The 27,120-nt window shown below is 43.1% G+C and overlaps 1 protein-coding gene across 3 annotated transcripts in view; it reads right to left on the bottom strand.

Annotated features, from left to right (window-relative positions):
- Fam222b (family with sequence similarity 222 member B) overlaps nucleotides 1-27,120 on the bottom strand; it is a 61,542-nt gene that overhangs the window by 32,659 nt on the left and 1,763 nt on the right. Inside the window, exon 1 of one of the 3 annotated variants that reach the window (XM_021213023.2) lies at nucleotides 7,011-7,273. The exons of the other annotated variants lie outside the window; for them this stretch is intronic. The gene's annotated coding sequence lies outside the window, so the exon portion shown is untranslated. Of the gene's footprint in view, nucleotides 1-7,010; nucleotides 7,274-27,120 lie in introns of those variants that run through there. 3 annotated transcript variants of the gene reach the window in all.

The following is a 27,120-nucleotide window of genomic DNA, read 5'->3' as shown; positions in this document are numbered from 1 at the left end:
TTTTTTTTTTTTTTTTTTTTTTTTTGCAGTCTTGGGGATGAAACCCAGAGCTTTGGGGGTGCTATGTGTATATTCTTCCATTGAATTCTACCCCTATTTTTAAATAATTTAAAGGATTTCCTACATTATAGGAGAAACCCATTAAATAGTTAGAAATCCAGAGGAAAAAATCAAAATAGTATAATGGCAACTGAAGAAAGATGATCTAGAATTCAATCTACAATCTCAGTGACTCAAGAGGCTGAGGCAGGAGGTTTGCAAGCTCCAGACCTCTCTCAAATTCAGAGAGGAGAAGATTCTAATTCAGAAATCATGGTTCTGGGTCTGACCTCACTACTAAATCACTACATTATCTGATTTTTGAAAAGCCTTAGTTTTCCCTATCTTGAAAAAATACAGAGAAAGTAATTATTGAATCCTTAGATGAAAACAAATCTAAAAGTAAAAATATTTATCTCAATACTAGAAATTCTTGGCTTAACACTTTTTAAGTTGCTAACACAATATATTATAAATGCATTTAATTTTGAAGTATGGTATGTATTCAAACCAAGAATTCTATAAGGCACACCCAGACCTTTTTATTTGCCTCATAATTACAAACAACAAAATTTCTTAAGCCGGGCGTGGTGGCGCATGCCTTTAATCCCAGCACTCGGGAGGCAGAGGCAGACGAATTTCTTAGTTCGAGGCCAGCCTGGTCTACAGAGTGAGTTCCAGGACAGCCAGGGCTATACAGAGAAACCCTGTCTCAAAAAAACCAAAAAAATAAAAATAAAAAAAAAATCTTGTTAAGCAGAGGTCTATTATTTTGCTAAACAAAAGATTGTTCACAGAGAACCAAGTTTGGGGAAGAACTCGAAGGACTACAGTCTAAAAGGTAGATAAAAAGACTTGATTTATTTGGTTGAAAAGAAAAATCTGAAAGGCAAAGGTAACTTGGGGGCTGGAAGGATGGCTCACTGGCTGCTCTTCCAGAAGCCCTTGTGTTTGATTCCCAGCAACCAGGTGGCAGCTCATAACCCTGTGTAACCCAGTTCCAGGCGAGCCAAAACACTCTCCAAGCTTCTGAGGACACTGGTCATGACATGGTACACAGACGGACACACGGGCAAAATATCCAGACACATAAAATAATAAAACAGTTTTTTAATTGAAAAGTAACTTTGTTTTGAATGGCTCTAGCAATCCTATAATGCATTCAGTAACTAACGCAGCCCAGGAATTAATTCAGTGGACTTTCCTCTGTCACTGACAGACTGAACGAACAGCTTTGAGGGTAATCTCTCTCACTCTCCCAAGGAAGATTCATTATTTATACTCTCGATTGTTTACTCTGTCCTATTTTCCAATCCATCCAGGCCCAAGGGCAGTGTTATCATTGGCCTGCTTCCAAAATGGACACGATAGCTCATTGTCCCACTAGTTATAAAACCAAAGAGAGTCAAACAATTGGATCTGATACCACAGAGTAACCTCATCTGCCACCTGATCCAAAACCAAAATTTCTTTGACTAAATGAAACCTATTTATCATCATGGTTGGCTGTTTACTTGATTAATGTATTAATTACCAATTTCTTTATAGTCTCCCTATGTAGCACAGGCTAGTCTCCAATGTAAAATCCGACCTCAGTCTCTGACTGCTCAGATTACCGGCAGGCAGACGACTGTCCTGAGGCACTGACCAACATATGTACACTCAACAAGCTTTTTTCCCCAATAATTTATTTAATTTTACTTTATGTGCATTATTAATATGCCTGCATGCATGTTGGTGTGAGAGTTTTGGATCCCTTGGAACTAGAGTTACAGACAGTTGTGAGCTGCCATGTGGTTGCTGGGAGTTGAACCCAGGTCCTCTAGAAGAGCAGCCATTGCTCTTAATTGCTGAGCCATCTCTCCAGCACTGCCCACGCCCCCATACACACACAGTATTTTTGGTGAGTCAAAAGAATTCTTAAAAGGCAACATCATTAGAAAGGCAGCTCTGGTTCTCATCAGGAAGAGACCTGCAAACTCTGAGAATTGAACTGACTGAGATGCAATCTGCCTGGACCATTCTTCAGGAACTATTCAGTAACTCACCAGCAACTTTTAGGTTTCAAACTTGGGACAAAGAGCTAGATGCCTATTTAACATACCAAAGGTTTTCCCTGAGCCCCTCATCCCCTGTCATAGGGTCTGCTACCTACCTCGCATCCAGTCCTCTACCCTGAGCTCCCCAGTCTAGGAAAAATGGGCTGCTCTGCTGTACATAATCCAACCACTTTGACTACCTGCCCCTGTTCATACTTTGGCCTCCTGACTGTTACACCTGGTCCCCTTTTCCTCTCTTCCTCCCTCTATTCTCTGTCTCACATGGCCGAGCTCAGGGTCACGTCCAGTCTGGACTCTCCCAGAGGTCCCTGCCTCTGGCTATGCTCTCCTACATATCTAAAATAAACGTTTTCCTCCAACATACGAATGGTCATGTTTCCTTCCTTCCCCTTTGTATTTCTTTTATTCATTCAGCAACCCATGTCCTAAATCTTTATCTGAGTAATAAACGGATGACAAACTCCACCGAGTCCACTGCCCTCAGGACTGAACTCAGCACAGAACTTCCTCAAAAGCCTGTGCTTGACTCAACAGTCAAGCCTGAGTGAGTTTCTGTTTAAAACCACAGGAGAGGGCGAGAGGGCCTTCTGATGGCTCAGTAGGGAAGGAGCTTGCTGCCAGCTCTTACTGTCTGAGTTCCGTCTCCAGGAACCAACTCCACAAGTCGTTCTCTGACCCCCAAATGCTTCTGGTGAGCCCTGTGCATGTGTGTACGGATCTTAAATAAATTAATTAAAAATAATAAAAGAGAAAACACACAAGATACTGGTTGTGAGCTTAGGAGGCAGAGGCAAGCAGACCTCTGGGTTTGAGGCCAGCCTGGTCTACAGGGCCAGTTCCAGGCAACTCTGTAGGGAGGGAAAAAAGCAAGCAAAAAAGATACTGGCTGATAAAGCTAAAAACTGTCATCAGACACATCTCCACATGAACACACTGCCTCTACCTAAGCCTCTCACTTGAAGCAGCATCCGAAGACCTCTAATAGCTTCTCTCCTTGAGTACTCCCCACCTCTAAAGCGTACTACACCCAAGCATATTATTCCAAGAACTAAGCTAAGCCAAGAATCCAATGCTTCCTTCACTTTCTCAAGGGATCGTTTCACACTTAAGATGTGATTAGACTGGAGTCTCCCCTTAAAGAGAACATAAAGCCATTTTTCTTACATTCTTAGCTGCACATCACAGGGATAAACACACTGCTAAAGAAAAGTCACTGAGTTACTTTAACTTCAGCAAACTGTCTCTTCAACCTAACAAACTACAACCTGTAGCTTTGCGTAACTGCTTCCTTTCAAAAGCTCTATCTGAGTTCCCAAGACTTTTAAATGATACCTGGAGACGAACGCAGATACACCATTAATAATTCTATACATAGCCTCTTGCCTCCTGGGAAAAATCCTTTGGGGAGCCCAACTACCGCACCATGCAAATTACTGATTGCACAGCCAGACAAGAAAACAGACCTGTTATATCTGGCGGTATAACTCAGTTGACAGAGTGATTTGCCCACATGCACACTGTAAAAATTAAGTAATAAATAGTAAGAAAAAACTGTAATCCCAGCCCTTAGTAGTCTAAGGCAGGAGGAGGTGGACTTCAAGATCAGAGATAAGGAAATGTCACTGGGTAAATTCCTTGCTACACACAAGCATAAAAATCTGCATTTGGGGGCCAGTTGTGGTGTTGCACATTTTTGATCCCAGCAGGCAGGAGGACCTCCGTGAGTTCCAGGCCAGGTCTACATAGTGAGATCTAGGACAGCCAGAACCACATAAAGACCCTGTTTTTAAAAAAAAAAACAAAAAAAACTAAACTAAACTAAAACTAAAACCAAAACCAACCAACCAATCAGCCCCAACCTGAATTTGGGTCCCTAACACCCACATAAATGCCAGGCGAGGCAGAGCCTATCTAAAACCACAGCACTAGATCAGAGACCCAGGGGCAGCAAGGAAGCTTGCTCTGTCTGAGTCAGCACGGTCCAATCCAGTAAGAAATCCTGACTGGAAAAGTAAGGTAAAGGGGAGAGAGGGATGGCTCAGTGGCTAAAAAACAGCACTGCCTGTTCTTCCTGGACTAAATTCCAAGCACCCACACAAAAGCTTACAATCATTTTGTCTACAACACAAGTTACAGGGGATCCCATGCCCTCTTCTGGTCTTCAGGGACACCAGGCACACCCGTGATCCACAGGTATAACACCTACATACATAAAATGAAAACTTTAAGACCTTTTTTCTTGGGAGCTGGTGAAATGGCTCAGTGGGTAAGAGTACCGACTGCTCTTCCGAAGGTCCTGAGTTCAAATCCCAGGCTCACAACCATCCGTAACGAGATCTGACTCCTCTTCTGGAGTGTCTGAAGACAGCTACAGTGTACTTACATATAATAAATAAATAAATAAATCTTTTTTTTAAAAAAAAAAAAAAAAAAAAGGAAAGCAGTTGTTTGAAGAAATTTTCTTGATCAACCTCTGGCCTCCACAGGGGCCAGTAAACCTGCATATGCATGCACACACACACATACATCTTAAGGCTGGACTCCGCTACAGAGTTAGACCTGATCTCAAAAACAAAACAGAAAACAGGGAGCAAAGTATAATATAACTTCATAAAAAGCCATATTAAGTGCTCCTTACTTACAGTACACCTGGGAAAAGAGAAGGAAAAATCTAGGGTATCAAACAGGGGGGCAAACAAACCAAAGCAGCATGGCTCCTGTGCTTCTCTGGCTACTGCTGCCCCACCTCACTAGAGAGCCAAGCACATGTCAAAGGTGTCAGAGTCACACTATCGACCCAGAGCTAGGAAGGCAAAGACAGCTGGATCTCCTGAGTTTGACACCAGCTTGGTCTATGTATTGAACTCCAAACTAGCCAGAACTACATAGTGAGACCCTGTCTCAAACAGACAAAAATAAGTATTTTATATTTTATTTAATGCACTAGCTGTCCAAAGCTTGAATCAGTGATTTTAGCACTATTCTCTGTAACGAGTTAGGTAAGATCCGTCTGGAGTATCAGCTTCCCTTCCCTATTTAAACATAATTTGGAGCCCTTAGGGATAAAAGCATTTAAAAAAAAATTTTTTTTTAAAGCCAACATAGGATTATTGTGGTTTTCCTTTTTGTAAAAAATTCAATACTAATACTTATTTGAAATGCATAAAATACATATTTGTGTGTGTGTGTGTGTGTGTGTGTGCACATATACACACACATGGAGACAAAGTTCATTTCCTCATCTATTTTTCCATCACTGAGGTGACTTCCTGTCCCATCATTTCTACCTTTCTTCTGTTTATTGTTTTGAGAAAGGGTAGTGTAGCCCAAGTTGGTCTTGAAGCTCTGATCTTTAATCCCTCTTCTTGACAGAGTCCCCTAGGCAAGCACCCTACCATCTAAGCTCCGTCCCAGGCCCCCTATTTTCCATACTTGACTCTCATCCCAATTGTTCCTGACTGGTTAGAGATAAAATAAATCATCAAGAAAAATTACTCATCCAGCTAAAACTGTGACACAGCTGCAGAACATCAATTATATCTTCAAAACTGAACTCCAGTTACAACAGCCATTGGGAATTAAACCTGGAATATGACAAATGAATCACCTTAGTTAATATTTATATAAAATGTTGTCAAGACACTGGTGTTCGCCTCTTCTGACATAGCTCCTCTTTGATAATCAACACAAAAATAAAGCCAGTCTGATCGAAAGATGCACAAATAAAGAGACCAAGCCAGGGACGGTGGCTGTTACCCAGCACTGCTGAGGCAAAGCTTAGGTGGACTGCTGTAAATTCCAGGCCAACTACACAGGGAAAACCTGTCTTCAAAACACAATAACAGAACAAAAAGCAAAGACAACACGGACACTGTCATCCAGAAGCACACCCTTCCTCCCTAACACTGCAATTTCGGGGCGTCTCCCTTCGACTGGTAGCTTCCCTGGAGCTGTAGAGACCCGCGTATTTCAGAAAGGGCCCAGATCCAGCGCAGCGGCGCACACCTGTTCATTGCCAGTAGTCTGCAGGAAACTAAAGCAGGATGATAGGAATTCCGTGCCAGGCTGAACCTAAACTATAGAGCGAGTTCCTCTTTAAAAAAAAAAAAATCATTAAGTTACAAAGGCAAAGAACTCCAAAAATAAAAATTGTCTAAATTATAATTATACAGCCACCCAAATTAATAAAAAGATTAAGGAGAACTCTTAAAAAGACAAATCAGACTATATTTTTTTAAAAGATGCAGCTTTGGTGACAGAAACAAATCCCTTCACGAGTCCATGAATACAACTAACCTATGAATATAAGTCATACAGCAATGGAGAGACTGATAAGGCCTTCAAGTTCAGTAAGAAGGTAAGTTTCCCCCGGCTCCAGCTCTTTCTCCTTTAGGGCTGAGCCAATACACAAAGCCTGTGACAGTGTTTTCAAGAAAGAGACTTTACCAGAGTTAATCACTAACAATTATCAGGATTGCTTTTAACTACCAAGGCCGGAGGGCTGCTGCTCCTTCCCACCAAAACCTCCGCCAATTAAGACCGACCCAAAGAGGAGAATAAGGGCAGCCTTAATGAACGCTGATGCTGTACAGTTTAAAAAGCCAATCCTGGGTTCTATCTTTCCCCCGCCGGTTTACTGCATCAGATGCCACATGAAAAAGACTCCTCTTTTTCCCATCTGTGCAATTTACTACGCGGCCGACATCTACGCGTCGGTAAAAAGAGAAGTGTCCTGAATCTCCTCCACCAGCTGCAGGGGTGAGATGAAGAGACAGAAAGAAGGATGAAAGGTACAACTGGAAAATAAAGATAAGGTGATGAGACGCAGAGATCACACTTCCATTCCATTTCCCCTTTCTTACAAGGTTAAGTCGGCTAAAGTCCCGGTGGCGTTAGAAAAAACACACACACCTTGCGCCCTGGGCAGGAGGTGATGTTGGCTCTGCAGCTTTCGGTGAGGCTCCGGGCTCCGCCCCGCCGGCCTGGGACAGTGCAGCCCTGCTTGCCCCAGTCCAGGGAGGACAGAAGAGAGAGGGCTTCTAGAGGCTCAGGCAGGGGGAGGGGGAGACGGCTACTACGGGTGCCAGGCTCACCGAGAGCGCTGCACTCCGCGGTGCGCCTACACCCCCTCCCCCAGCCGGCTCCGGTTCTCTCCCCTCCACCGCCGGAAGCCAGCCCCGCCCCCTCAACTCCATCCCTGCTCTTTGCAAGCTCCCTCCTGTCTACACAGCCAATCCTGAGCGAAGGAACCAGCAGAGCGACTTGCCATACAGCCAACTGGGGAGGCCCACTGGGAGGTCAGCCGCCGGGGATAGGCCAGCTACCCGCGGCCCCGGCTCCTGCACGGCTCCTCTTTGTTACCGCTGCCCCCTTCTCTCCTGGTGCCCACAACGAAGCTGGGAGCCAAGCATCCAGCGGCCGGGCCAGGTGATGCCCCCCCCCCCCGCCACTTCTCCTGCTCCTCCACCCACTCTGGATAATAAGAATGACCAGCCCTCGGGTGTTTCCTGCCAAAACGCTTCTTCAGACTTCCAAACCAAGTAACCACCGGAAGACACCCAACCACAAAAAGGATGCTCTCCAGGCCTCTCCGCTTTACCTTCCCTTTCTCCGACTAATCAACTGAATTCTGTCAAAACAATGGCAAGATTTAGGTATTAATCAATTGCAACAATTTCATCTGTTGGAAATTCTTGCTTTCCCTGAGAGAAACTGGGGGGAAGGAGAGAAGTGAGAAAGTATGTAACTGGAAGTTGGTGGACGTGGGAAGGGAACACACCAAATCGCCCGCAAAATTAAATAAAAGGAACCATACAAAGGTCACAAAGTTGGCTTCAACCTCTTTCACATCCAATAATCCGGAAATGACCACTTCCTTACCAGATTTCAGTATAATTAAGATGCAGACGGACCAGGTCTCCTTAGAAGTACATGCCCAAAGTTGTTAAAACAGTAACACTGATGCTGCATTAACTGGACGTCTATACCCAAACTTAAATGGCTAATGGCTGTGTTAAGGGGACAGTGGGGCTGGGATGGAATATACTCAAAACGGTATGGTTTCTTGGGCTGTAGTGGTAGAGCAATATATGGGGTTCATTTAAAAAAGAGGGGGTGTAACTTGGTTGGTGGAATGGTTGCCTAGCAGGTATTAAGAATTAGGTTCAAGGCCGGGCGTGGTGGCGCACTCCTTTAATCCCAGCACTCGGGAGGCAGAGGCAGGCGGATTTCTGAGTTCGAGGCCAGCCTGGTCTACAGAGTGAGTTCCAGGATAGCCAGGGCTACACAGAGAAACCCTGTCTCGAAAAAAAAAAAAAAAAGAATTAGGTTCAGCCCCCACAAAAAGCAGGCACAGTAGTAGAGGCAAGAGGATCACAAGTTGGAGGCAAGCCTAGGCTGAGAGCTGGGACAGACTGACCGATGTCGGGAGCGCCCATGGAGCAGAGCACGGTGGCTCAGGCTTCTGACTCCTCTATTGAGAAGGCATTTGAGTTCAAGGAAAGCGTGGATTACAGTGTGAGTTCAGGCTAGCACTGGCAGCAAAGTGAAACCTTAGCTCAAAACAGCAAATAAGCTAGAAGGACACCTTGGCTGGCAAATCATTTCTACAACTAAATAATTCAGGACTCCATGGAAAAGTCATTAGCTGATAAACCCGGGGGGGAAAAGAAAAAAAAGAAAAAAAGCTCAAAGATGGATAAGGTATTCAAAAGGGACACTGTGTGGTACATTCCTCCCTGATCCTCAGAAGGCCCCCCACCTCTGTGGTTTGGGCTGTGTGTGTTGGAGTGGGCTGCTGGTGGGATAAGTTGTTAGTTAATTCCTCATACTGATGGGGTAGCACATGGTAGAAAAAGAAAAAAAGCCAACATCTTGAAAAAGTTTCACACACATACACAAAATGAGACAGCAAGCTTGCGGATCAAGCATGATTTGGCATCTTTAAATACAGAGCCAATTTTCTTTAGTGCCAAAGCCAATGGCTTCTCCTGTAGATAAAATGGCACAGTTCCTGAAAAAGCCCTGGACGCTGTTTCCCCACAATCCTATAATCTGTCAGAAGACAGAAAACAAAAAGAAGGCTGTGCCAGCCAGAAAAAGCAAATTATAACCAACACAGAGCCAAACTTTATTTCAGACAGAAGGAGCTGTTCTATGTGTCTCTGAAAGAGGAGAAACAAAAGAAGCTTACCATTGCTCCAATAACCAAGGGCAAGCAACTAATTTAACCAAACACCATGTTGAATTAGCACTTGCTGCAAGAGGCTGCCTTCTCACTTCCTATTCATAGCCTAAAAGGGTATTTGCAATGCTTATTAAGAGGAGTTGATGCCAACAATATGCAAGGAATTTTTACAAGCCACTAAGAAAAAGAATAAAAGCAAAGGAGAAAGTATTCAAAGAGCACAAACTACTAAGTCGGGTAAGAAATCTGTAAGGTCAAGGCTGAGCACTAGCCTCTGGCCTATATTCCCAGAACTTGCTAGAGATAGGAGAATCTAAAGTTCAAAGTCATCTTAAACTCCAAAGGGAGACTGAGGCCAGCCAAGAACAGAAAGCCTTTTAAAAACGGGATAGGTGGCACACCTGGAGAGAGGGCTTAGTGGTTAAGAGAAGCTGTTTTTTCAAAAAACCTAAGTGGTTCCCAGCAGCAACAGTGTAGTTCAACAATCTGAACTTCCCCTGTCTGAGGATCCAACATCCTCTTCTGGTCTCTGCAAGCACCAGACACACATAGATACATGCAGGCAAAACACTCATATACATAAAATAAAATGATAAATCTAAAAAGGAAAGCAAGCATGTGTAGGTAACAGATTGCTGTAGGGCTTCATGCATGCTAGACACACACTCTACGCCAAGCCACATCTCTTCTGTTAACCTTCATTTTTAGACACTCAGGCTAGCCTTCCATTCACCTTAACCAAGTCAGGCCTTAAAGTTGAGATCTTCCTGCCTTAGCTTCCCAAGTAGCTGCTCAAGGGTTTTTTGTTTTGTGTCACCAGACTAGGCCAGGATCTCCTTGTCTAGTCACCAAGTGCATGTGCACACAATACACACACACACACACACACCTCTCAAATAGAGCTTGTGTACAGTAAAAGCAAGATGGGAACATCAGAGAAGAAAAAGAACCTAAGCTTTTACTTGTCCTTGATATAAGAGGTAATGAAGACCTCACACTTGGGAAAAGGATGAGGACCAACTTCAGCTTCAACGAGCTCCTGTATTAAAAATGAAGAGAGGGAGGACAAGGAGGAGACATAATGGAATAAAGGGGAAATCTAAATTCAGAAGATTCAGATTCAATTCCAACCTATAGAAAATCAGTATTAGAAAATTAGAAATAGGTCCTCAGGCTGTAGCCAACACGCAGAATCCCAACTATAAGCAGGAAGAAGTTCTGAGCCGGTCAGCAATCACACCACCTGAAGAGTTCACTTTTCTCTTATATCAGGTCTAGACTACATCCTAATTTTCCCCTATAGTCAATGTCACCCAATGTCAATTCAAATTTCAAGCATGTCCCAAGTACATGATAGATAATGACGGCACTGACTCTACATTTAGAACCTGGTGTGGAATACAGTGCTAATTTTGCCTTCTTCAAATCCTAATTGAAACCATCACCTAACTCAGTGCTTCTGAAGGTTCCTAATGCTGCAACCCTTTAGTACAGTTCTTCCTCATGTTGTGCTGACCCCCCCAACCATAAGATTATTATGTGGTGCCGGGCGTGGTGGTGCACGCCTTTAATCCCAGCACTTGGGAGGCAGAGGCAGTCGGATTTCTGAGTGCAAAGCCAGCCTGGTCTACCAAGTAAGTTCCAGGACAGCCAGGGCTATACAGAAAAACCCTGTCTCGAAAAACCAAAAAAAAAAAAAAGATTATTTTGTGGCAACTTCTCAACTATAATTCTGCAACTGTTCTGAGTTCTAATGTAAACATTTTGGGACAGAGATCTGCCAACCTGTCTTGACCCCAGGTTGAAAAACCACTGCCTAATTGCACTCAAGTGTCTATATAGTGTTCACTACAATGAAAATGTTAAGTGTTTCTATTGATAGGTTATGAAGCTTTAAATATAGATAGTAAAACTCCCCGAACAGATTAGTACACACTCCACACTATTCTAAGTACCACTTATCCTTCTACATGACCCAAAACCCAAGAGGATGAAAATCATATAAAAGAGGCTAGCCAAATGACTCAGTGGTTAAGGTGCTTGACTCGCAAGCCTCAGAACCCATAGAAAAATGTACAGAACTGACCCCACAAAGTTGTCCTCTGACTTCTACACATGCACTTGAGAGTATGCACACACACAATAATAATGAAGTTTAAAGTTTTTTCCTAAATTAAAAAAAAAATCCCTATAATAGGAACCTGTAAAGTGATATTGTAATAAATCTCTAGGAAAATATGTCTTTAATAAGACATTGCTTCATTACGGTGTCATAATTGATACATTCTAGAATTAGGGTAGCAATATCATGTCACAAATTCTGAGAATTTTTTTTCCCCAAATAGTATTTTAAAAAAATATATCACCTTTCTCAAAAGGAACTTAAGCCTCTAACAGACAGCATGTTGCTAATTTTCACAACATCCCAATAAAGAACTATTATTTAACATTTATATCACACTTAAACTTGCAAAAATGTTTTACAATTATTTTCATTAATAGTCAGTCATACCTCACAACCACCCACTGTGAGCTAAACTGGTCTTGTTATCCTTATTTGACAGCTGGGAAAACTAAGGCCGCCTGAAGGCCAAGGTCAAACCTGCCTACTTTTCCCCAAAGCCAGGAACCTAGCCCTTAAAGTCAGATTCCCTTACCCACTGCTTGTATTGGATCAGCCCCAATGACAGCAGGGTTTTAGAAAGCAGAACATCACTTAAAACCCAGCATAAAGCTGGGCATGGCAGCGTATGCCTTTAATCCCAGCACTCAGGAGGCGGGGATAGGCGGATTTCTGAGTTCGAGGCCAGCCTGGTCTACATAGTGAATTCCAGGACAGCCAGGGCTACACAGAGAAACCCTGTCTCGAAAAACAAAAACAAAACAAAACAACAACAACAACAACAAAACTAGCATGAAATAGTGGGAAATTGTAATACTTCAGTAAAAATATAATCTTTTAGCAGGGCACGGTAGCACACGCCTTTAATCCCAGCACTTGGGAGGCAGAGGCAGGCCGATTTCAGAGGCCAGTCTGGTCTACAGAGTGAGTTCCAGGACAGCCAGGCCTACACAGAGAAACCCTATCTCGAAAAACCAAAAAAATAAAATTATATATATATATATATATATATATATATATATAATCTTTTGGATACAAATAGGCAAGGATTTAGTAACAATGACAGGAAATTAAAAAAAAAAAAAGAAAAGTGAGGCATGGTTGCTCATGCTGGTAATCCCAGCACACTCAAGAAGCTGAGGCAGGATTGGTACAAACTAAGCCTGCCTGAGCTACAGAGTAAGACCCTGTCTCAAAGGGGAAGGAAATCTATATTAGGTGTCACATAACTGTAACCCTAGCATTAAGGAGGTGAAAGCAGGAGGATTGCCAGTTCTGGCTACTTGACGTACATAGCCAGAGTTATTTAAAAGAAAACTGGCTTGCTAGCTCTAGCCTGTAATCCTGGCACTGAGGAAATATAGGTAGCAGGCAGGAGAACCAGTAGTTAAGGGCCTCCCTCAACCACACAGGTTAAAGCCAACCTGGGGTACACAAGACCCTATCTAAAAGAAGAAAAAATGGGGTTGGGATGAGGACTGGGCAGGTGCCTCAGTAGATAAAGCAATTGTGGGGCAAGTGGGAAGGCCAGGATCCAGATCCTCAAAATCCCCCGAAAACTCTGGGCAAGTCTAAGGGACACCTATAATGCCAGCACACGCCGCCGGACATCTCCAGGTTCAGCAAGAGACTTTTCCTCCAATTAAAGTGGAAAGTGACTTATGTCTTTAATCCCAGTCTCAGGAGGAAAAGGCAGACAGATCTGTAAATCTGAAGCCAGTCTGGTCTAAACAGTAGTTCCAGCCAGCCAGAGCTACACTGTGAGACCCTGCTGGGCAGGGTAGAGGGTGGAAAACAAACAACACATCCAACATTAACTCCAGGCCTAAATACACACAAACACCAACGCACGTGCGTTGGGTGCCCACACACAAGAGCACAGGTACACTCAGGCAAACACTGAACACATGTAAAGAGGGAGGGAGGGGCCAGCAGATCTACCTCCCTGACAGAATGCCTGCCTAGCATGGCACAGGTGCTGAGTTTAATCCCCAGCACTAATAATGATAAACGAGAAAAGAAACTGACTTCTAAACAAAAAAGTCATTGTTTTCTATGAAAAAATGGGGGGGGGGAATTAAATGCATGTTTCATCTTCCCCTAATTCCTCTGCACTCAGACTTTAATTTTCATTCCTTAGTCAATAGCTTTAGACAAAGAAACAGTAATCTCCAGGTTATCAATCCTTCAAGAACTCCCATTCTTACCTGACCCTAAAAAGCATCCAACACAGCTGAAGACGCCTTCCTGAAAGACATTTCTGCTCCCCTGCCCCAATTCATGACTTTCCTGCCTCAGCCACTAAGAGCTGAGATCCTAGATGTGTACCACCACACAGCTCTGATGCGCTTCTTCGCCTGACTTGGGTTTTAACTTCTGGATTTCTGCCTCCCTCCATAGCTGTTCCTCTCTGGAGCTTCTCTGCAGTAACATAAAGCCACACTTAACTGCCCTCCTGATTTAATTCTGTAACTTCAAATTTGTCCACATGCTGAGAACTTCCAAGTCTGAAATTCCAGCTCCTCCTTCTCCCTAGAAATGCCAGGTTTTTCCATTCAACTATTTCAAGCATCTTAAATCTGGCATGGCTGAGACTAAATCCTTTACAAATGTGTTCTGTTATTCTTACCCTTGTCAATGAATAACAACAATTCCATGTAGCAATTTAGAAGTTACCCACCCACTACTCCTCTTTTGCCCCACACCCTCAACTATAATAAGATCCAATCAGGCCTTCAACCTCATTCCCAAGGACACACAGACTCTGTCTACATCTTTACAGCTTTTCTACCATCACTCCTTGTTGCAAGATATTTGATCATAAAAAACCCCGAGATTGTGCTAATTGCTGAAAAAAAAATATATCTAGTTGTGGTGTGGCACAGCCTTAGTATACATATTTAATCCCAAACAATGAAGGTAAAGTTAGTTTATAGAAGGAAGCACCCATGTTTGAAAGTGATAATCTAATTGAGTGGCAGACAAAATGATGAATCAGAGAAAGATTTGACAGAATAGAATATGCTCAACTCTCAGGAGGAGAGAAAGGGAAGGGAAGCTACTTAAGAAGGAGGAGTGCAGAGAGAGAAGAAGAAGGCAGTTTTACCAGGCCAGTCTTACAGAGAAACAGGTTGCAGCAGGAACAAGTTAGATAGATATAGATGAAAAGAGAAAGAACCAGACGAGACCGACCTGGTCTACAGAGTGAGTTCCAGGACAGCCAGGGCTATACAGAGAAACCCTGTCTTGAAAAACCAAAAAGAGAGAGAGAGAGAGAGAGAGAGAGAGAGAGAGAGAGAGAGAGAGAGAGAGAACACCAGAGACTGATTGCCAGAGTTAGTTTGAGGCCAAGCAGAGTAATTCAAGAGAAGCTGAGAGAAGCCTGATTAAATCAGTCAGTGTGAAGGAGTGTGAGCCAGAACAGCTGAGATGACCCAGCCAGCAGGAGTTCAGAAAGAGCTAGAAAAGGTGAGCTTATGCAGCAGTAAGTCTGAGGCTGAAAACATTCGAGGCCTAAGATTGTACAGAGGCTAGAAGCTTCCAGGATCAGGCCTAGGTTAGCCCACTGAGACAATAAGTCTCCAAGATGACAATTACATCAGGCAAATAAAAGTTACTGTTACAACTCCATCCAACTTACCATCAATTCAACTCTCATCTGAATTAGTATAAGAGGAGTGTTTAAGTTCTAGCCACCAGTCTTGAGCTTCTCTACAATTTATTTTCATACATCAACGACAATATTCTTTCTAATCACAAGTCAATTCACATCATTATCCTACCTCCAAAGAAACATATGCCCTAGGTTACTTCTCCACTGCTGTGGTAAGACACCACTGCCAAGGCAACTTATAGAAGGAAAGGTTTTTTGGAGCTTATGTTTTCAGAGTGTGAGTCTGTTGACCATCATGGAGGAGAGCCTGGCAGCAAGCAGGCAAGGTGCTGGAGCAGTAGCAGGTCCACAAGCTGGAGGCTGGGGTGGGGGTGGCGGTGGAGATGCTGAACTGGGAAGTGGGGTGGGTTTGAAGCCTCAAAGGCCTCCCTTAGTGATTTCTGTACATTGTCATGTGACTGCACTGTTACTAGTCATAATAGTTTTTCATTTTGTTCTAATTTTCTGGGAAAATAAATATATGACTTCAAAATCCTCTAAAAGAACGTCTTTCTGTTTGAGAGTCTGCCCCCACTCCCACTCTCTTGCCCTCTTTCACATATAGCCCAGGCTGCCCTCAAACTAACTACTGAGGCTGGCCTTAAATTCACTGTATCTTTGCTTCTCCAGTGTGAAGATTACAAATGAACACCACTATGCCAGGCTAAATTTCTTATCATTTGTGGCAGTGATGGTTTTCTAAGCCTTCCTTCCCATAGAATATCCAAGTGGAGAGCTGGAAAGATAACTCAAATTGAAAGCACATGCTACTCTTGCAATGACCCAGGTTCAGTTCCCACCACCCTCACAACTGTCTGTAATTCCAGTCCCAAGGGACATGATGCACACCCTTAGCCTCCTAAGTCACCTACATAAAGGTGGTGAATGTGTGCACACTCAGGTGCACACATAAAATAAAAAATTAATCTTGGGCCAGACTTGGTGCAGGCCTTTATATCCAGTACTAGGAGGCAGAGACAGGGAAGGTCATCCCTGTTCAGGCCACCCAGGACTATATAAAGAGACCCTGTCTCAAAATGAATCAATCAGCTTAAAGAAGCAGATTGATAACAAAACTGAAGAATGACAAGTGCCATCTAGGGGGCTGGTGAGATGACTCAGCAATTAAGAGCACCGACTGCTCTTAATTGAACCCAAGTTCAATTCCCAGCACCCACGTGGTGGCTCACAACCATCTGTAACTCCAGTCCCAAAGGATGTGAGACCCTCTTCTGGCCCCACAGGTTGTTCTGGCAAACATACATGCAGGCAAAACATATCTGTAAAAAAACATTATTTATATTTATTATATCCTCAGGAGGCAGAGGCAGGCAGATTTCTGAGTTCGAGGCCAGCCTGGTCTACAGAGTGAGTTCCAGGACAGCCAGGGCTACACAGAGAAACCCTGTCTCATAAAAACAAAAAATAAATTTTAAAAAACTTAACAATCACAGCCAATTTCTTCATGTCTTCCCAAATCTAAACACACACACACACACACACACACACACGCACACACCTGGAAGGTAAAATATACAGCTAGGAACACTTAAGAATGTTTTAGCTAGGTCTAGTAGCGAGTACACTGATGCAGGATGACCAACAGTAAAGGGCTTAGACTGTAGCTCTGTTGTTGAGTGCTTCTCTAGCTTTCATGAAGCCCTTGGTCCATCCACAGCACCACAGAAATCAGATGGGTCTGGCAAGCCTAGAACCCTAGTCCTTAGGAGAGAGAAGAACCAGGAAGTTCCTGATCATCCTCAGCTACACAGTGACTTTAAAGCCAAGCTACACCACCTGAGACACTGGCTCAAAAACGAAAGAGAAAACCATGTCTTTAAACATCTAATCTCCAGTCTTCAAGGCAATACTTGGAAGGATAAACACCTTGAACAAGATTCATATATTAATCAGCAATTAACTTGATGAATGTCACTGCTGGAATGTTTTCATGTACTCAGCAGAAAACATGTTTTTAAGTGACACGGTGTCCTAGGTCAGACAGGAAGAAGAGCCTGGAATAAAGGATGCTAATTGAATCACGTTTGGCAGAAACCTGTGACCTCGGCACTTTGAAGGTGACAGGAAGATTAGGAGTTCAAAGTCATCCTTAGCAATTAAATCAAGACCAGTCTGGGTTACAGGAGATTCTGACTCAAAAAAACAAATTTAAAAAAAAAAAAAAAAAAAAACCAATGAATAAGTCAATCTAACAAGCAGAAAAGAACTGCTTTTTGAACATTTTTGTTTGTTTCTATGTTTTGTTTTGTTTTGTGTTTTTGTTTCTCTAGCTTTTCAGGACAGGGTCTCAATTGTAGCCCTGGCTGTCGTGGTCTTGAACCCAGAGATCCTCCTGCCTCTGCCTCCCAAGTACTGGAACTAAAGGCGCATGCAGCACCATGTGTCACTGAAACTTGAAATAGGGTGTTACTATGTATGGCCTTAAACTCCTGATCCTGCTCCAGCTTCCAAGTGATGGTATTACCAGTATCTATCCCATTTGACTTTAGTAAAGTATACTTTAAAAATATTCCTTTAAGCCAGGCAATGGTGGCATACACACCTTTAATCCTAGCACTTGGTGGGCAGAGATAGGCAGATCTCTGAACCCAAGGCCAGCATGGTCTACAGAGCAATTTCAAGGACAGCCAGGGCTACAGAGACCCCATCTCAAAAACAGGGGAAAAAATTCTTTTCTTTTTTTTTAAGATTTATTTTATGTATATTAATATACTATCACTGTCTTCAGACACACCAGAAGAAGTCATCAGATCCCATTAAGGATGGTTGTGAACCACCATGTGGTTGCTGGGAACTGAACTCAGAACCTCTGAAATAGCAGTCAGTGCCCTTAACCACTAAGCCATCTCTCCAGCCCTCAGTCCTTCTTCACACACTCCATGTAGTGAAAATATACTAGTCTGCATGTAATTTACAAACAGTGGTGCCTCTGCTGCCAGTGATTTCCCTGGCTCCTTACCCTGGACATTACACATGCTTTCTTGCTGCCCTCAATATAAGTTTCCACAGTACTTCACGGTTCCCAGTAATCACTCTTGTCTCCTTTTTGTTGAAGACCTCATGATGTGTCCAGGGCTAGCCTGGAACCTCTCATCTTCCTACCTTACCTCCTAAAGGCTTGTCTGTCTTTCCTTTTTGTTCTCAGGTTTGAACCCAGGGCTTCCTGCTAATTCTAGACAAGTGTTCTAGACTTCTATGGTCAATTTTTTTCTTTTTTAGAGGCAGAGTCTCACTATGAAGCTCAAAGAGCCTGAAACTTGCAATCTTCCCATAACAGACAAAGTGACAAACTTAAGAACCTGTGTCTCCACGTCTGGCTCCTTGTCCACCACAGTTCTGAGATAATGGATATCAAACTCAGAGCCTCATGCTTGCTGAGCAAGCACCTTGCTTCTGTATGACAAGCCAGACCTTTATCAGCACTCTTGGGGGTTTTTTTGGATTGGATTGTTTATGCTTTTGTTTTTTGAGACATGGTTTTACTATGTTGCCATGGTTGGCCTGGAACTCACTATGTAAACCAGACTGTCCTCAAATTTAGAGATCCTTCTGTCTCTACCTTCAGACTACTGGAATCAAAGGTATGTACCACCACACCTGACAAAATGTTGTGTGTGTGTGTGTGTGTGTGTGTGTGTGTGTGTATGTGTGTTTAAGGGCTGAAGAGATTATTCAACAGTTAAGTGCAGCACTAGCTGTTCTTCCAGAAGATCCTGGTTTGGTTCCTAGCATGGTATCTAATCATCTTTAGCTCCTGTTTCAGGGGATCCAACGCCCTCTTCTGGCATCCTTGGGCACTGCATAAATATGGTTCACAGACAAACATGTCAACAAAACATTCACACACATAAAAATAATAATAGGGGATGTAGACTGTAGAGACTGCTCAGGGGTTAAATGCACTGTCTGCTCTTCTAGAGGTCCTGAGTTCAATTCCCAGCAACCACATGGTGGCTCACAACCATCTGTAATGGGATATGATGCCCTCTTCTGGTATGTCTGAAGACAACTACAGTGTACTCATATAAGTAAAATAAATAAATCTTTAAAAAAATAATAATAATAGAAATTTAAAAGGACCTATAGAGAGGCAGTAGTGGTGCACCCCTTTAATCCCAGCACTTGGAAAGTGGAGGCTATACAGAGAAAATCTGTCTAAAGAATAACTAACTAGCCTGGCAAACACAGAAGTGGATGCTCACAGTCAAGCTATTGGATGGAACACAGGGCCACCAGTGGAGGAGCTAGAGAAAGTACCCAAGGAGCTGAAGGAGGCTGCAACCCTATAGGTGGAACAACAATATGAACTAACCAGTACCCCCGGAGCTTGTGTCTCTAGCTGCATATGTAGCAGAAGATGGCCTAGTCAGCCATCATTGGGAAGAGAGGCCCCTTGGTCTTGCAAACTTTAATTGACCCAGCACAGTGGAATGCCAGGGCCAAGAAGTGGGAGTGGGTGGGTAGGGGAGCAGGGGCGGGGAGAGGGTATAGGGAACTTTTGGGATAGCATTTGAAATGTAAATAAAGAAAATATCTAGTAAAAATAAATAAATAAATAAATAAATAAATAAATGAAACAAGAGGAAAATAAAAACAAAAATGTAATCCGAGGAGCTGTAAAAATGGCATAGCACTTAAGAGCATATTGAGAAGCTGACAACCACTTTACTCTGGTGCCTGTGGACATCTAAGCATACATGGCACGGGAAGACGTATAATTAAAAATAAACAACTCTGGATAAAACATGGCTTCAAAACTGTCTCCCCCCTCCTCCCTCAAAAAAATATTTTTTGTTTGTTTGTTTGTTTTTGTTTTTTGTTTTTCAAGACAGGGTTTCTCTGTATAGCCCTGGCTGTCCTGGAACTCACTTTGTAGACCAGGCTAGCCTCAAACTCAGAAATCTGACTCCACTAGTAAGGCAACATACATTTTCCTAAACACAGGGTTTTCACTCTCCCAGATGTAAAAAGTATTCAGAAATCGACTTTATATCTTCATTTTATTTATTTATTTATTTATTTATTTTCCGAGACAGGGTTTCTCTGTATAGCCCTGGCTGTCCTGGAACTCACTTTGTAGACCAGGCTGGCCTCGAACTCAGAAATCTGCCTGCCTCTGCCTCCCAAGTGCTGGGATTAAGGGTTTTTTTTTTTGTTTTGTTTTTTTTAAAAAAGCAAGTCAGAAATGAGTTCAAAGCGAGCCTGGGTTACCAAGGAGGGCTTTGTTTCAACCATCAATCATCATTTGGGAAAAAAGAAAAAGCAGGACTAGGATATAGCTCAGCTGATAAAAATGCTTGCCGACGGCAGATGGCCCTGGTAGCCTAAGACAGCTTTGAACTTCTCATCCTCCAGCCTGCACCATGTGAACCACCACGGTTGGTTTATATGGCGCTTGAAAATGAAACCACGGTTTCCTGCATGGGGGACAAGCACAAACCATCATTTTATAAGAAGCTATCAAACCTGACTTTTTATTTTCTTGTATTAATTGTATCTTTAAGGGTTGGAGATGAAGTTCAATTGATAGTTATCCAGCAGGCTCCAGCCCTTTAGTTCAATTCTCAGCACCCAATAACACTGGGTTTGTTGGGGCTGGAGAGATGGCTCAATGGCTAAGACTGCTCTTCCAGAGGTCCCGAGTTCAATTCACAGCAACCATATGGTGGCTCATAACCATCTGTAATGGGTTCTTCTGGTGTGTCTGAAGACAGCTACAGTGTACTCACATACATAAAATAAATAAATCTTAAAAAAAAAACAAAAACAAAAACTGCGTTTTTTGCTATATTACCTGTAATCCCAGTACTTGGTTAAATGGAGACAAAAGGTTTAAAAGTCTCAGGATATTCAAGAATATACCAAGTTTCATGACAGCCTGGGATACACAAAGCTTTGTGTGATGGATGGCAGGCAGTTGGGTATGGTTCAATGAGCAAAAATACTTGCTACACCAGCCTGATGTCCTAAAATTCAATCCCCGAGACCCAACAGAGAGAACTGACCTTTACACACATGCTGTGGCACATGTGTGCACACAAACATATTCACATATGGGGCTGGAGGGATGCCACAGTGGTTACAGAAAGTGCTCTTCCAGGGCTCAATTCCCAGCACGTACATGTTGGTTCACGACTGTCTCTCACTTCAGTCTCAGGGAATCTGATGTCAGGGACCAGGGGTGTTTGTGGTGGATGCAGACATGGAGGTAAAGCATGCATATATATAAAATAAGTTTTTAGGAAAATCTAAAAATATATACAAATACCCACATACACACGAAACAAATGAGATGTTAAAGGGGGGAGGGTAGTAATTTTCCTTTTGCTGTGCACTCTTTTCACCTTGCATCACAGCTGACTGGAGCACAAACCAACCTTTCAGGCAGTGAAGAGCCAGAAATAGATATTAAACACTTCTCTAAGAAAACACTCACCTCTCGCTGAAAGTACAGTGACGTCACACTCATCACCCCTCTGGTCAGCTGGAGAGCCCCTGCCCTGCCCTGCCCCTGGCCACTCTGCTTCTCAGACTTACTCTCACGTTAGAATTTATTATACTAGACTCACTCATCTTTCAAATGTTCCTCCATGAGTTTAAGAGTTTAAAATTATTAGGCACGCATCTCTTCTGAAAGCCTTCCACACTCCCTGGCCTGCTCCACTGCATTATTCAACATTACTCTGCCAGTCTTAGCTCGTTTCCTCCCTCTCTTGTCCTGTCATGGTGGTGCACATTAATAACTGCCTCTTGCTTTTCATCCTAAAACCTTTCCTTCCCCTTAGTCGGTACTTACAGGAGGGTACATACAAGAGTACGCGCACAGACCCGCTCCCACCACAGATGAAGCAGCTGAGTTCCCCAATGTTAGGAACAAAGTAATGCTCAAGTCTCAAACCCCTCCGTAATCATGCAAGCTAAGTATTTCATTGTCAGCACTGAATCGACACTGGAATGCTTGCGTACCTTGTCCCACTTTAGGGCTTGTCTTGCAGGTTCAACGTAGGCTGTCTACTGCCACTGCTTCTGCTCAGCCCTTGCATTAATTCTCCCAATGAATCATTCACTCCACTTCACAATCCTTCAGCAATGTTTCCCCTCACATTTCAACTCTGAAAACAGGAGACATCTTACAACTGACGGGAGTGCTGATCTGAGAAGCAGCCCCCTTTCTCAGTGGTAGACGACTGTGACCTGGGCTGTGGGTGTGGTTCTGTGGCACAGCACAGAATTTGAGATTATTAACATGGGAAAAGCCCTGAGGTCTATGTTCAGCACCACACAGAGAGTGACCTGAGGACCAGGTGCGGTAGAACACACTTTTATTCCTAGCATTCGGGAGGCAGAAATAAGTTTAGTCTACAAGGGGAGTTTCACACCAGTTAGGATTACATACTAAAACCTTATCTCAAAAAGAAAAAAAAGTGACCATTGTTCTTTAAGTACTCTGACCCATGGGTCAATCCTGCCAATGTAGCCCTCTATAATCTATACCTTGTGGGGAGACAGCCTGTACAGCCCTGGCTGTCCTGGAACTCACTCTGTAGACCAGACTGGCCTCAAGCTCACAGAGACCACCTGCCTCTGCCTCCCAAGTGCTGGGATTAATTAAAGGTTTATGACACCCTGCCTAGCCACTATTGCTTTTTGTAAAAATAAGTTTTACAACCCTGGCACCACAAAATTGATTATATGAGATTATATTCCATTATAAACTCTTCAACAACTGTCTACATGCATAGGTGTTTTGGCTGCACGTATGTCTATGGACCATATGCATGCCTGATGCCTGTGGAGACCAGAAGAAGGCACAGGATCTGCTGGAACTGGAGTTACAGACAGTTGTGACCCATCATATGTGTGCTGGAAACTAAACCCAGGTCTTCTAGATAGAAGCCAGTGCTCCTTAGCCATCTCTCCAGCCCTTGTTTTGTTGAGAGAGGTTGGTAACATCTAGTCCAAGTTGGCTTCAAACTCAAGACCCTCTTGCTTCAGAACCAGTGCTGGAAGTCCAGGTGAGCAACGCCATGCTCAGCTTCATTACAATTACTTTATAGATGGATATTTCTTTCTTTGCTTTTTTATGTGTACATAAATGACATATGTGATTGCTGAAGGAGGAGACCAGAAGAGGGTGTCAGATCCCTTAGAGTTAGAGTCAGACAGTTGTGAGTCACTTCCTGTGGGTACTGGGAACCAAACTTGGGTCCTTTGGTAGTTCTTTTGGGTTTTTTTGTTTGTTTGTTTTGGAGAAAGGGTTTCTCTGTGTAGCCCTGGCTATCCTGGAACTCATTTTGTAGGTCAGGCTGGCCTAGAACTCAAAGATTTACCTGCCTTTGCCTCCTAAATCCTGGGATTAAAGTTGTTTGCCACCGCCAGGCAGCCCTTTGGTGCTCTAAACAACTGAGCCGTCTTTCAGGACAGATCTTTGAGTTTGAGGCCAGCCTGAACTACAGAGCAAGTTCCAGGACAGCCAGGGCTACAGAGAAATCCTATCTTATAAAACAAATAAAGAACAAACAAAATAAAATAACAACAACAACCTGCAGAGCTCTGAACCCTTTTGTTAATTATTATTCATAATTGTTTATCATATTTATTCACCAGACATTAATGAGCAATTACTCTGCCAACTATATGAACATCAGAGGCAAACGCAGCCATTCTGTACCACTGGTCCGTTTTTAATGCTTTTTTCTTCCTTTCTCTCATTCTAGCTCTATAATCCAGACTGACATGGAGCTTTCACTATGTAGTCCAGGCTGTCTTCAAACTCAGTTATCCTCCTGCCTCAACCTCCATAGTGTGAGGATTTTAGATGTAAATTACTATATCCCCATGCCTCATTCCCATTCTCTTCCTCTTCTTTTTTTTTTTTTTTTTTTTTTTTGATAGAACTTCCAGCTTCCTATGTAGCTGTGGACAGCCTTGAACTTGACTCTCCTGTCTCCCTCTCCCATGTGCTGACATTTCAGGCACATACACCCAAGCCCAGCACTCTCAGTGTTGGAGATAGAACCCAATGTTTCATGCATGCAAGCATTCTACCAACTCGAGTACATGACCATCCTAACTTATCATTTTACTTTTTATTTATTGTTGTTGCTATTTGTGTTTTATTGATGTCTATCTCCAGAACTGAAGTTCCAACCTGGGGCTTCCTTATACAAAATGTATACTCTACCACTGACCTAAACCTCCAACCCCTGGCTTTTCTTTTTAACATCTTCCCACATTGTTCCCGTTTAAAGTTAACAGCAGTATTTCAGAAAACAAAACCAAAAAGAAATCATTTCTGCCTCACTTCCATTATTAGCTACTTGCTGTAAACTATCACAAGAGATTTTTCTTTTTGTTTGCTATTCCCTTTTGTGTTGGGGAGGCACCTCCGGCTGGAGGTTAGTGTGAAGGTCAGAGGACAACTTCCAGGAGATGGATCTTTCCTTCTACCACACAGATTCCAAAGATCAAACTTAGGGGGTTGGGCTAGGTGGCCAGAGCCAGGCCTGATAAGCCATCTCCTGGTTGTGAAATGGCTTGCAAGATCAAAAGATCAAAAGGACTCTCAGGAAACAAAGGCTATTCTGAAGCAGTTATTTTCCTGATTATAAACACCATAATCTTGTTTGTAAGTTTCCCCTGAGGCACATGATGCTTTTTTTTTTTTTTAAAAGAAAAAAATAACACACTACCAGAATACAAAATAAATTGCTAAGCCATACTCCCTTGCAGTGTCATAAGCTGACCAGGTCATACATCTTCCATGGGGGAAAATTCATTATCAACATTAAAAATAGATGTCAAATTATTAAAAATAAGCCGGGCGTGGTGGCGCACGCCTTTAATCCCAGCACTTGGGAGGCAGAGACAGGCGGATTTCTGAGTTCGAGCCCAGCCTGGTCTACAAAGTGAGTTCCAGGACAGCCAGGGCTATGCAAGAAACCCTGTCTCGGGGAAAAAAAAAAAAAATTAAAAATAAGACGGCTAGACAAGTTTGAACATTTTCTACCTCTATTTCATTTACCATGTGCAAAGCTGGGTTCTGGAAAGACCTATAAAGAAGGAATGCCTTCATTAACTTTGCTGGAGATAGAGCCCAAAGACCCATGTGTGCTAGTCAAGTAAGTAAGTGAGTTAGCTAAGCTAAGTAAGTGCTCTACACTGAACTCCATCCCCACCCCACTCCTCCCTCACTACCCCCTCTTTCCTTTTCTCTGTCCTTTATTTATTTTTATGCATATGGTGCTCTGTTACCTACTTGCCAGAAGAGATCATCAGAAATTACTGCCAGGCAGTGGTAGTGCATGCCATTAATCCCAGCACTTGGAAGGCAGAGGCAGGCGGATTTCTGAGTTCAAGGCCAGCCTGGTCTACAAAGTGAGTTCCAGGACTGCCAAGGCTACACAATGAAACTCTGTCTCGAAAAACCAAAAGAAAAAAAAAGAAAAAGAAAAAGAAAAAGAAAAAGAAAAAGAAAAAGAAAAAGAAAAAGAAAAAGAAAAGGAAAAAGAAAAAGAAAAGAAATTTTATAGATGGATCTACGGATGCTGGGAATTCAATTCAGGACCTGTGGAAGAGCAGCCTGTGCTTTTAACCGCTAAGCCATCTCTCCAGGCCTCTTTTCTCTATCTTTTTTTAAGTACACTCCAAAACCAACAGGAGCAGACGTGTGTGTGTGTGTGTGTGTGTGTGTGTGTGTGTGTGTGTATGTGTGTGTGGCCTGCTAGCCAGCCTTGAGCCCACTCTGTAACCCAGGCAAGTCTTGAACTAGAGACCCTCTCCTAGGTCATTCCTTAGCACCTAGCTGGGATTACAGGCCTAGGCCATCAGGAGCTCCAAGTACCCACCCCCAACCCCCACCCTCTGAGTTTTTGAGACAGAGTTCCACTGTGTAGTACTGGCTGGTTTGGGACTCACTGTTTAGACTATCCTGGCCTCAAACTCAGGGATTTGCCTGCCTCTACTTCTGCTCCGCCATGCCCAGCCCTCAAATCCCCCTTTTTTAAAAATCCCCCTCAAAAAGAACAATCCAGAGAATTTACTGCGAGCATCAAGTTACTACATAGGAAAAAAAAAAGAAAAAAAAGTTAAACTATAAGTCACTGTATAGCTCCAGGAGCAAAACATAAAAATGATGTGATAGCAGACAGGTAGGGCTCACTTCCCCCATGCCTCTAAAACAATTCATTCCTCTTATCAAGGATCTCCGGGGATCTAGTACAGCCACTCCCCACCTTCATTCAGCTAAAAGAAATCACTCCCCAATTTTCAAAAGGCCTCACCAGTTCAAGCTCTAGTTCCTCGGAGCCAGCAGAGCTAAAGTATCTGCCTCCCCGTCCACTTGAAAGGCATCTGCACTTATCTTTGGAAAGCTGTATCTAGAAAAGCACTTTGTTCCCTGGCAGAGCACAGTTTAACTCTGTCCTCCGCTTTATCCACCCTCAGCAAGAAAGCCTCGGGAGCGCTCCTCCAGCCTCTCACAGAACCAGCCATCTCCTAGACCCTTAAACAACTACCTACTTGTCCTTCTCACTTCACAGAAGAAATTTCTGGCAGGAGACTATAAACAACGAAGAAAAGAGTTGAAAAGCTGCAGCTGTACACCACTCTGAGCTCCAAAACAGAGAACACCCCGGGGCAACCAGACTCTTGCAAAGGAAGCTTTAAAAAAAAAGTATCAGAGGCTGGCAGGCAATCTTCTATTATTGTCAATCCCCTTTGCTATCTTTGCAGGGCACTAAATAAACTTGTTCTTTTTCCTACAAAATAAAGAAAGAAGGCAGATCCGCTAGAGCTGGAGTTATGGATGATGGTGAAAATCATGTAAGTGCTAAAAATGGAACCTAGGCCCCCTTTAAAAGCAGCAAGTGCTCTAAACCACTGAGCCATCTCTCTAGCCTCCAAATAAACACATTTTTAAAAATAAAAATAATAGAAGCCAGGGTTCAGGACAGCCAGGGCTACACAGAGAAACCCTGTCTCAAAGAAGAAGAAGAAGAAGAAGAAGAAGAAGAAGAAGGAGGAGGAGGAGGAGGAGGAG

Source organism: Mus pahari, chromosome 14, assembly GCF_900095145.1.
Source record: "Mus pahari chromosome 14, PAHARI_EIJ_v1.1, whole genome shotgun sequence".
NCBI classification, from domain to species: Eukaryota; Metazoa; Chordata; class Mammalia; order Rodentia; family Muridae; genus Mus; species Mus pahari.
Note: the sequence above shows the minus strand (reverse complement) of the source record. Positions and strands in the feature narration are given on the sequence as shown.